Source organism: Anas platyrhynchos, chromosome 2, assembly GCF_047663525.1.
Source record: "Anas platyrhynchos isolate ZD024472 breed Pekin duck chromosome 2, IASCAAS_PekinDuck_T2T, whole genome shotgun sequence".
NCBI lineage: Eukaryota > Metazoa > Chordata > Aves > Anseriformes > Anatidae > Anas > Anas platyrhynchos.
The window spans coordinates 73,796,548-73,808,879 of NC_092588.1; the positions used below are offsets into that span (position 1 = coordinate 73,796,548).

At 41.2% G+C, this 12,332-nt stretch overlaps 1 long non-coding RNA gene across 1 annotated transcript; it reads left to right on the forward strand.

The window, feature by feature from the left end:
* Positions 1-5,393: 5,393 nt before the first annotated feature.
* LOC119716008 (uncharacterized) lies at positions 5,394-12,071 on the forward strand. The gene is made up of 3 exons (XR_005263621.2): positions 5,394-5,648; positions 7,857-8,037; positions 8,462-12,071. It is a non-coding gene; the product is annotated as an uncharacterized lncRNA (long non-coding RNA).
* Positions 12,072-12,332: the final 261 nt, after the last annotated feature.

Genomic DNA, 12,332 nt, shown 5'->3' on the forward strand with positions numbered 1-12,332 from the left:
AAGTCTATACTAAGTCAGTTATGTTAGATTACTGAATTTTGTTAGATAACGGTGTGTATAGTGCTTATAAGATTAAATATGGCTGTAAATACTATATATATATATAAATATATATATATAAAAATATATACTACTAGCTGTTAAGTTGTTCTCATTATCACCAAACTGGGGAGTGTTTTCCTATTTGCGGGGAAAAAGGCAATACAGAGAAGCTAGTGGTGTTCCAATGAAAGATACAGATAGATAGAAGATACGTAGAAGACAGATGGAAAGAGAGAGAGAGAGAGAGAGAGAGAGAGAGTCTGACAGATAACTTAATCAGTCAGTATAGACAGGACGATTTAGAAATAAATTTTCGTGGTCCACAATTTAAGTAACCATACTGAAAACCTACTTTTATTTCCACGGAGACAGCAGGAGACAGCATTACTGGCTTGTAGGCCAGACATTTGTACTGGGCAGTTAATTAAAGTTTGTAATAAAGGATATAATGAAAGGCCTTGTGGATCAACATGACCCATTTGGGAAGAGCAGCCCAGGTTATGTAAAAGAAAATTCTGCTTTGTAAACTTCTAATGATTTTTTCAAGGGGTCAGCATGCATGTGGATAAGAGTAGTCTATTTGATAAAATCTACTTGAATTTCCCATTGGCTTTTGGGAAATTCCTTAACAAAAATCTTTTAAGGAGCTACAGCAACCGCATTAGAGCAGAAATCCTTGAGTAAATGAAGAACTGATTGCCAAATAGGAAACACAAAGTAGGAGGAAATATTAAATTCTTACAGGGGAGAGTGGTTCCCAGATGAATTCTACAGGGAACGGTGCTGACATTTCTGCCATTCTCTGTGTTCATAGATGACCCAGAAAAAGAGATCAGTGTGATGAGAAAACAGCTTTATGAGAATGTCAGTGGGGACAGGAAAGATGAGTACAGGTTGTAGGAAACCATAGGACCTGAAAAGTCTTGGTGACTTGGCAATGAAATATCAGAAGAAATGCAGATAAATAACATAAAATGACATACATAGCAAACAACAACAACAAAAAACTAATTTCACATGAAGATTCATGACCTCTGGGCTGATGGCCTCTTGCTCCACACAGGAGCAACACTCAGGGATGGCAGTAGAAAGTCCCATGAAAACATTGCCTCGGTGCTCAGCAGTGATCAGAAACCATACAGAGAGTTAGGAATCATTAGGAATTTGAGGACAAAGTAGAAAATGTCATTATGCCAATGCATAAATTCATATTTCACCCCAACCTTGAATACTATGTGCAGTTCTGGTTCCCTGGAGTAGACCTGGGACAGAGCCAGAGAGGGGCTGCCAAGATGACTATAGTTAAGGAAAGGCTACTGTGCTAGGAAAACCTGAATAGGTAGGGACACTTCAGCTTGAGAAGCCCAGAACATTGTTCAGGAGTGGTCTCATACACGTTTGTCATGTCCTCACACTTTAGTATTTGTTTCTGGTTATTGTTGAGCACAGGAGATCTTATCTGAATCTGTGTGGTCCCACCTGTTCGACTTGTCCAAGAATGACATGTGCTGTGTAGGATGTAGACAGATTGCATAGTGGTTTCTTACCAAGCAGAGCATAAAAAGGTTGATTTGAGACTGTTTTATCAGGTCTGAAAAAAAAAAAAAATTCAATTCACCATTTTCATATTTGATTATACACTTCAGATAAATGACCTTTCCAGTGTAACAAGGCACAATGCAGTGTTTAAAATTAATTACTGAAAATGCTGGCGTTATCACCATGTCTTTTTTTTTTTTTTTTTTCCTGTTTTCTTCTGCGTTATTGTATCTAATCCATGGATCTCTTTCTCATTCTATGTCTGCAGACCCAGAAATGTAGGCTGAAATTTAACGTCATTAAATGGGGGACATCGCCTACATTAGAATTCCTCTGTTATAAGCCATCTACCCTTCTTTAATTACAAGTGATAAGCAAAAGAGAAGCAGGGAAGACAGATGTGAGCAGCACAGAGAATACCATTTACCTGTTCTTGCTATATATCAGGTTGATAGGTTTTATGTTTAGGACGGTTTTAGAGTAACTCCAAAGCATGCTGTATTTTCACATTTTACTGTATAAAAATAAGGTGGTACAATAAAATAAACGAGTTTCTCAGGGGAAAAAAAATACGTATATATATATATATATATATATATATATATATATATATATATATATTGTTCATCTGAATAAGAGGTGCAATGATAGTTTCCATACAGATGGGATATTTGGCAACTTGCTAATTAATGACTTGAAATAATACACTTAGCACAGACTAAGTGCATTTATGTGTCATGACTGGATCTCATTCTTACTGAAATCATCCAATTTTATTTATTTATTTATTTATTTTTATTCAAGAACCAGCAGATCAAGATTTTGTTCATACAGTAATTTTGCTCTTCCTAGAGCAGTAGATCTGGAGATGTTTTAGTGAGACCTGAACCAAAGATCACTGAGACCTTTGGAACTCTCTCTGTCGACAGCAGTGGACTTTGGGTGAGAGAATCTCTTCTCACAACACAGCACAGGACTTAAATATGCTTTTCAGTATAAGAACCTTATTTCCATAGGGTAATGACAATGATCTGCAATGTTGAAAACTTTTAATTCCTAATACTCTTGATATTACATAAAGAATTAATTGTTCATTTTGCTTTTAAAAATATGCTGAGAAAATCAATACAATTATCTGATTTTTTTCCCCCGGAATATTAATCTTATTGATTAGACTGGGCTTATATTGCCTCCGTATTGTCACCAGTCGTCATTTAAAGCAAAATTAAGATCCATTCTTCTGAAATGCAGAGTCATTTTCATTATTTATCAAGTACTTTCACACGATATTTTTCCAGAGATGTGAGAAATATATATACACTGTACTCTTGGGAAGAAAAAAAAAAATAGTTCTTTTCCTTATATAATAGCAATAAGCAAAAAAGTTCTTTTCCTTATGTAATAGCAATAAGCAGAGCTGGTGCTGCTTTTTCTTTTTTTTCTTTTTTTTTCCCCTCCAACTCACTAACTAGTGCACTGTATTTAAAACTGACACTTTCATTACCAGAGAGGCAAGAAAGAAGGCACAGGAATATCCCGGGCAGTAGGATATACCGAGATTCCAGACCACGTGTGTGCTTGCAAATGAGATGGACCTGGGACCACTCTCCAGCATTGAGTCCAACTGGTGTTGGAGTATCTGCATTCTGATATGTGCCTGAAAGCACTTCTGGAATAGTGCTGGTTGGCACGGGCCAACAAGCTAACTGGGGACCTTTGTAAGACTTAAACAGTGGATGCCATTCTGTGGTACTTTTAGTTTTTCTAAGGTAGAGCTATAATTCATGGTGTACGAGTAAAAGGAGAAAATGAAGTGATGCTCATATGGATTCAAAATGAATCAAATCAGAAAATCAGAAAAATTACTTAGCATTCACTATTACTTCCTGTGGTGGAAAGCGTTTAAACCATACGTCCACAACATTGCATGGAGCCGCTATTACATCCAGTATGTAACTACTGGTGCCATTGCCTTGACACTGGAAGCAGGCCTGGAGCTGGCATAGATTTCATGCAGAAGAGGCTGGAATGAGCAAGCACTACAGGATTCACCAGGATCAAAATGAAGGGTCTTTATGATCACCAGAACAGCTCAGAAGCTGCCTGCAGTTCAAACTGGGACTGTCTCTGAACTGCTCATCTTCAAAACCATCACAGTATATGAGTTAGGAGCAGACAGGCAGCAGTAGGCTTTGGGGGACTTCAAAACACAACGGGGCAAAAGGCTTGTACATGTAGCTCCTTCACCCCACCTTGTGTGGACACTCTAGACACAGTTATAGCCACCCAGGTTTCTGGTATACCTTGTCATGTTTTGCTCCCTACACCTACCTAAAAGGAAAGTGTGGGGAGCTGGAGGTCGGCCTCTTCTCACAGATAACCAATGATAGGACTAGAGGGAATGGCCTCAAGTTGTGCCAGGTGAGGTTTAGGCTGGAAATTAGGAGACATTTCTTCTCAGAAGAAGCAGTCAGGCATTGGAACAGGTTGCCCAGGGAGATGGTGGCGTCACTGTCCCTGGGGGTGTTCAAGGAAAGGTTGGACATGGTGTTTAGGGACATGGTTTAGTGGGTGACATTGGTGGTAGGGTGATGGTTGGACCAGATGATCTTGAAGGTGTTTTCCAACCTTAACGATTCTGTGATTCTACTAGCAAGGTCATGCAGCAGATACAAAGGTTCTTCCTAAAAGACACTGTGATACAGGTAGGCATTGAACTAAAGACTGTTTCCGCTGTTCTTTTTTGGAGAACTCAAGTAACTCTTCAACTTTAAAGTCATTCTTCACACTCTTGTGCATTTATATTCCACCCTCTTTGCAATCTGCCTGCATTTCTGGGAAAGTTATTTTCTTTACTGTTCACATTCAGTGTCCAATCTTTAAATAGGTTTTAATCACAAAAGTTGCCTGAGTAAGAGTCTAATTTATAGGTTTCTATTCTCTTCACATCTCTGCCTACCTGATGAAGAAATGCTTTATTATCCAGTTAGTTTTGTTCTGAGATATCTATTCTATGCTTTAATCAAATAATTGAATCATCTCTCAGTCCACTGTATGATAAATTAAACAAACCAAACTCTTTACACCATTTTCTTGAATCACTTTCAGCTTTCTCTGCAGTATTTCCAATTTTTTCAATATTGTCAGAAAAAGAAAGATGACCTGCACATTGAAATCTGATATTGGTCTTTGCAGAGCTGTGAGTCCCTGTGTTCTCCCATCCTGCATGCTGCTCACTCCTTTCTTGTTAGTACACTGTGGGACGGCAAAACTCCTCTTTGCCGCAAAGTTCTGCTGGAAGTTTGGGCTGATCCAGTTAAATGAACTTGCACGATTTGCTCTGAGGAAGGTGACTTTGCAATTTGTTTGTACTAAAATGCATTAATTTCACAAACCCAACTATTCAGTGTAGGCTGCCTCCACACTATCTGTCACTACACGGGCCTTTCTGTGCACTTCTTTTATTTACAATTTTATATTTTCCTCCAGATCAACCATAGTATTTGTATGACAGTTATAGAAGTTAATCAACTATAATAAGTTGTATGACAAAATGCCTGTTGTTGCTAAACCTAATAAAGCAAAGCCTTCATCTTTTGGCTTCTTAATGACAAACCAGTAGGCAGTCTACAGCGATGTACACAGCTTCTGATAATCCAAGATCTCTGCGTGCATCTTCATGCATACAGAGTGGGCAGGAAAAGAACCACTGATTTAGTGGTTCTTTTTAAAGAACCACTAAATTGGTGGATTTAGAACCACCAATTTAGTACGCTTGTTGTTCCAGCTGTGCCCGTGGATAACTGCTTACTGTGAATGCTGTGGTAAGATTGCCCTGTTAACAACACAGGCCTTGCCTTTTGTCAAATGCCAAAAGGGATTTGGCGCTGAAGCAACGTTTCTTTAGCTTCCTCTAGATGTTAGCTACTTTGTGGCCTACGTGCCTTCCTGGGACATCTCTCCAGCCAAGAACCAGTGAACTACCAGCTGGTGGCAGCAGCAGCTTCTCCAAGACCAAGGTGTGAAGACCTGATCACAGTTCTTGGGAACAATGTATGACAGTCTAGGTAAATACACACTCCTCACATTTGAGGAACTAAGCCATTGCCAGTAATCTTTCAATTAATCTAACTATCTCTTAAAGTATTTAGCTTTTCTACTCCACTTGGGAGTTATAATTGCCATTTGAGAAACATGCAGCTAAAGCATGCCTCTTGTCGTTGTGCTGACAATGCTAAGATCTTAGGGAAGAGGGAAAGAGTTTATTACCCATAAATGCTTTGCAATTGACCTTTCTTATGGCTGTGTGCTGTACAGAGGAAGATGAGAGAATGTGCTTGCATTTAAAAGAACACAAAGGATTGACAGGAGTCAAAGAAAGAAGTGTTCAGCAGGCATCAAATATGAGCCTGTGTTGTTCTGGGATTCAGATTGGAACTTCTGAACATCTTATGCAATGGTACTAATGCTTCCCCATCTTTTTCTAAAAGTAACTCCCTGTCTACCATCAGTCACATTTGCCTTTCTTTTTTTCAAGTTGCATCACTCTGTCAGCACATCCTTTTTATCCTGTCTACCACTACATTCTTCTCTCTATATCTTCTTTGTCTGCTCCTCAAGATTTCCATAAAAATTCCTTATCATTAGCCCCTCAGCACACGACTTGTTACTATTGAACTTGGTCCTGTTTCTGTCACTTCAGGTGAGCAAACGGTCTGGTATGCAGCTTTAAAACTTCAGGAGCCAAAAATGATTCATTGGCACTGTGAAATATTTGAAACTAAATTACTGAAACTCCAGCGTTTTGCCTTTAAAGTCAGATTCAATGGTTTTGGCTGTCTCCACATGTTAGCTTGATGTGGTTCAGACTGACACTTGTGTTACTTATCTGACTTCAGGTCTTTGTGCCTGTGTCTAGCTGGGGGTTAACCTGGCGCACTGAGCTGGTAACAAGCATGGTCTGTGAGTCCCTTTGGTGACTCACGCCTGGCATGGTGGAGTACCTGGAGCACTGCTTTCAGGTGCAGCCACTGTGTGCTTGCTAGCAAAACAGCTCTAGCAGCAGCCATCAACTTCACGTGGAGCAGACGGCAGCTTCCAGGTTCTCTGGTTACATGAAGCAGGCCAGGAAAGTTCACGATCTCAGATCTTTGGAAATTCTAGCCAGAAAGTCTAGAAAGTCTCTGTCTGCAATGACAAACAGGAGTTTTTGTATCCAGAGCAGAATGCCCATCATGTTTTTGCCATTCCTCCATGCACTGCATAAGATACAGCTTCCTCACTGAGCAGCTGAGGAAGGACTGTAAGGGTGACATTGTAGCATGAAAATGTGCCCAGAAGAAGTCAAGGCTAAAGGTGGAACAAGGTAGAGAATGCACTGTACTTTTATTCTGGGAGAAATTTATGAGTGCTTTCTGTACTTCACAGTAAAGCTTTTCTCAGGATTACTAACTGTGTCATTTTTTTTTTTTTAATTTTTTTGGTGTGTGTGTGAGTGGAAGAATTCAAACATACTTGTGTGTATATGTGATGGTCATCTTACGCAAAGCAAAGGATGCTCCATGATTCAGAATTCCTGGACGTGAATCTCTTTCAGTCAGTAAGCAGCAACACATGAAGGTGAACGCTATGAAAGTGAAAAGTCTGAAAATTTCCAGCGCTGCACAGACTTAAAGAGCAGACAGGCAATTATATTCTCCAGAAATATTGTTTACCTCCTCATCCTTAAAAGCTGTTGCTGTGATAGAGCAGCTATTCATTTACCCAATTTATTTAACCATGTATCATTTGCATTTATCTGGGCTTATCATGTCTGCAGAGTGGATGTTACCTCATGCATTTTGTTTCTCTAACTCGGTGAAAGGGATTGGAAATGTGGGATGGACTTGTGACACTGAGAGGAAGGTAACTTCGGAGCATGTGTCAGCAGCAATATAGGGACCACACATGCACCTCTACTGGCTTTTATGTTCCAGGAGTGAAAATAGCTCTGTGTCTTTCTTCTTTCTTGATGTTTGCTAGCATTGCCTTTCCTCTGAATATCCCCTTAAAAATAAGCGGTGTTGTGTGACTGACCAATAACCACCTACACAAGGATGATGTGCCCATGAAGCTCAGGGATTAATGGGGGCTGTGACTGGCCACAGCTGTTGCAAAGAAGCTGAGTTTATCCCAACACAAAAGGGGACTGGAGAGTGGCCTTTGTTTTAGATAAACAGCCATCGACAGTCAAATGGATGGACTGGTGGTATAAATGTTTCTCCCTTCATTAACAGAGTGTGAATGTCTCCAGTTGTGTCAGACCCGCATGAGGGGGAGTGAATGCATGTCTCAGCCCAACATGGAGTATAAAAACCAAACAACTAGCAGAAGAATTTTGAAGAGATCAACAGGCTCAAGCTGGCTTCAGACCTGCACATTTCTTCCTGGTGACTCTGGATGCCCAGCGTTGTGATGGTTTGTATATAGAGACCAGTAATGGCAATCACATTTGTGCTGTGATCTGAGGGTATAGTGCAATTGCTATATTGTGGTTGCACAGTGATTTCAGTATGCTGCTATATCACTTTTCTAAATGAAAATCCTCTGTAAGATTAATTATCTTCCAATCAGTAAATTTGATATTAAGCATTGCATCCTCCACGTGTGGAATATCTTAAAAAAATGGATCAGCAAATATCAGATATGTTACTTTGGAGGATGAAAGGAGGCAGAAAAATAATCAAAGGTGCCCCCACACATACTAGTAAGTATTGGGATAACCCAGTCATACAAAGAAGGAAGAGAAGAGTAAATAGTTTGCTTGTTAGGAAAAAAAAAAAAAAAAAAAAGTCTGTAGATTTTCAAATAATTTGTTAAATGAAACCTCTGTTGGTTCTAGGAAGGAGACTGTGTCCCATGCTGTAAAGGAAATCAATGGTGCCTACCAAGCTGATCTGGGTAAACAACTCTAAAAGACATCCAGTTCTAGAGGCTGGCCTAATCCTGAGGATGTGAGCAGGACACTAAAACCTTAAGGTTTTAATGCCACCTATAATAATCTACCTGCAGTGGACCTACAGTCCTACAGACCTACAGTGGAAGTCAAAAAGACCAGTAGAGGACAAATTATGCATCAAGAGGAATGAAAAATATTTTCCAGCTCCAGTGGAAGCCCTGAGGCATGGAATTATTATAAGTGTAATGCAAATCAACAGTGATCTAATTTCTTTTCTCACACAACTGGGGATACCGACATATCAGATGCCAAGGGACTCATAACATAAGCCTAATTTTCTATCCTCTCCTATTCTATTCTGTTGTACAACTATGTCCATAAGCTTCTCAGGCTCCATCCTACAAGACTGAAGGCTACTGCTTCCAGAGCTTGGAAGAGCATTCAAGCCCCTCATTCGTCAGATAGCTGAAAGCCTTTAGATTTCCAGTCCAAATGCATTCAGGATTACTCACTGTACAGCCATTTGATCATGTGATGAAGTCAATATCCCTCTCTGACATTTACTTCTCAAATATATTTATATAGTGTCACCACACCCCCATTCAGTCCTTGCTGGGCTATTCTAAACAAGACCAGATCTTCTAATTCTCCTACAAAGATGTGCATTTTGTTCACCCAGTCACCCTGGGAATGTTTCTTTGCTCTTGTTACAATTAAAGTAACATCTTCTAACTTGTTCATCTGAGCCTTAAAAATGTCCTGCATATATGTTGGTGCAAACAGTACACATCCAAACTTTTAACTGAGTCTCAGAAAACTCCTTTTCTGCAAACTCAATAAAAATGAGAAAATCACAGGCCAGACTTAGGCTGCTAAAACAAAATGAAACAAACAAACAACAAAAAAAACAAACAAACAAAAAAAAACACCACTGCCATACAGACCTTATTGGTAGCCCCAAGAAACACCGAAAAGCAATAGCAGTTCAGAGCTCTACATCTCCAGCTAAGGACAGATGCCTCCCTACCCATCTGCAAAAAGCATCTGAGATGCCCTTCACCAGCTGCAGTCTGCTCCATGTGAAGTCAAGGGCTGCTGCTAGACCTGAACTACGAGCACTATCTGGTTTCAGTAATCGATACACAATGGCTGTGCCTGAAAGCAGCTCTCTGTTTGAAGATACAGGAGACATACCTGTCATATGTCAGCCTATTTTTCATGCCAGGATGCCCTCTACCTCCTCGGTTCTCAAGTAGTTGCATCACTCTAGGATGTCTTTATGTACCACAAGTGGAGCAATTAGTTTTGCTCCAAAAAAAAGAACAAGAGGACAGTGTCTGGGAGATTGCAGAACAGTTCAGTTTGACTTCTGCACCTAGCAAACTGGTGAGAAAATGTAATTATGAATAGAGTTAATAGACAGGTTTCTTCTGTGCAAGGTACTATGGAAGAAGAATTGATGAGAATTCCTTAAAGAGTGATCATGGACAAAATTTGATGTTTTTCAATGAACATTTGGGTAAGGACAGTTTGACTGATGCAGGAGGAACCTCCACTGTCAAGCTGATTCATTTTGTTTTCCTTCAAGGCCCTAGACTTGCATCAGTCTACAGCCTGTCCTGGACTAACAACTAATTCCCTTGCTGAGGAAGCTCGGCTATGAAAAAGAAGAGTCCGCTACATCACTACAGCTGTTTTATCCTGCAGACAGTACGGACACGGGTTGTACCAGCACGATGAGAGCAGCTGCCTGTCGCAGCACAGACCCATTTGTCAGGGCACACCTATTACACCCTCCGCCCCATCAAACCAGCTTTCTCATCACTCCCATCATTAATCTTGTAGTGTTTTACGAAACAATGGCACCGCTTGGCTCCTGTCTGCCTTTGCAGGGACCTTGCTCTTTTTTGTGGCTTCCCCACTGGGTAGATACCTCAGCGGTTATATGAGGAAGGTAAATAACTTTCGTCATGTTAAATTTACGACTGTGGCTCCTCCTGCCAACTAGCACAGGGACACCATGCAGTGACCTTTCAGTCTGAAGCACTAATGGAGCCAACACAAAGGCTCCAGTTGCTAATTGGCATTCTGGGTCAGTCCAACATATGTGCCTGCCTGTCCTGGCTGGCACTGGACACTCAGCCAGGAACAACCACCAAATGCCGTGTCCTGCGTAACCGCCCACTCGGACTGCAGCTGCAGGTGGTGCTTCTCTGACCACCAGCTTTTGCACCCCAGCAGGAGAAGCCTCCAGACCTGTCCTATATTATTTCTCTCTGCCCTGCTCCAGCTGCAAACAGTGATATCCTTCTGTGCTTCTCCCCCTGCGAGTCCTGCTGGAGTCCTGTGCTCATCAAAGCACAGGTTACAGGTCACTCAGGAGCATCACCCATCAGGAAATGTCTGCACACAGTTTGTCTGTGCTCCAGAGATTCCCAGCTCCATGGATGGGCCACTGTTAGCTCAGTAGGAGTCTGGGACTCCAGAAGTTTAATACGGGAAGGCTTGGACACACTTTGGCATTGCCTAATCCAGAAGTTCCTCAGTCACGCAGGCAGGGTGTGTTGTAGAGAAAAAAGTATGGTAGGAGAGCAACATCAGGTGGACAGGACATTACCAGCCAAGTCAGCCTACCCACCTCCAGCTTCTCTGGGACCTGGCCTCCCAGGAAACAACCCGTATTTCACATGCACATCTACCCAGATGGGGAAATTTATCCAACATCATCTGCAACAGACCCCAGGTACCTCCACAGGCAAGGACCAAAGCAATAAGCAATCCTAAGGGTTACCATACTAACAGGCTTTGGGACTGAGCAGGTCAACAGCAAAAAAAAAAAAAAAAAAAAAAGAGACAGCAGCTGGTTTCCAGTGCTGGAAACCACACATGGTTCCTGGGGCATCGTTTCCAGCTTGCAGCTCTTCATCTTCTTTCCATTCAAAGCAGACTAATTAATGAGAGGTGCACCGGGTAGCACATGCAGGCCAGCTCCACCATGTCTCCTAACCCTCCTCTACAGGGTTTTCTGGGAGCAATAGGCGGGTCTCCACCTCCAGCTTCCCCATCCCCTGCCCTCCCAAAGGAGCTGCAGAGCAGTGCCACCACCCTGCAAGCCCCATGGTGTCACAGTGCAGCCAACCCTGCCAGGGCCATGGAGTCATGCTGTGCATCCTCCCCATCCTTCTTGATGGCACGTGGCCCGTAATTTAGATTACATTTGCTGTGATCTCTTCAAATACCTATTTTATACAGCAAGCCTTCCTGCTACATTATTAGGTAAACTTTAAAATGAATAAATACTTATTCCTACACTCTGTGCAGATCGCACAAACTGAGAAAATAAATGAAATCGTGAACAACCTCATAGAAAAAAAAAGGTTTTTAATAAGATTTTGAGCCCTTAATAATGCCATATTTGAAAAACAAATATAATTCTAGGATCTTGATTTTTAAAACTGCAGGATTTATTTTTATTATTATTTTTTTAAGCTACGGTATATCAGGCAAATCTATCATTTGGGTCCATCTGTAGAGCCTGGCGGGGAGACTGGGTGGTTTTTATCTTATTTGCTGTAACAGTTGCTGGTGAGCAGTCACCTGGTGAATGTGGACCCGCTGGTAAAAGCAAGGGGTCTGAGTAACAGCAAGAAGGAAGGGAAAACAAGCTGAAAAATGAACAGACCCCGGCAATTTTTGGAAGCAAGTTTTTTGGAAGCTAGTTTTTGATGAAAATGTAGTGTGTCCTGCAGTATCTTTCAAGAAGCCCAAGTGGTTTCTCCTGGACTTCTTTACAGAAGTGCAGCAGCCCTTTTCC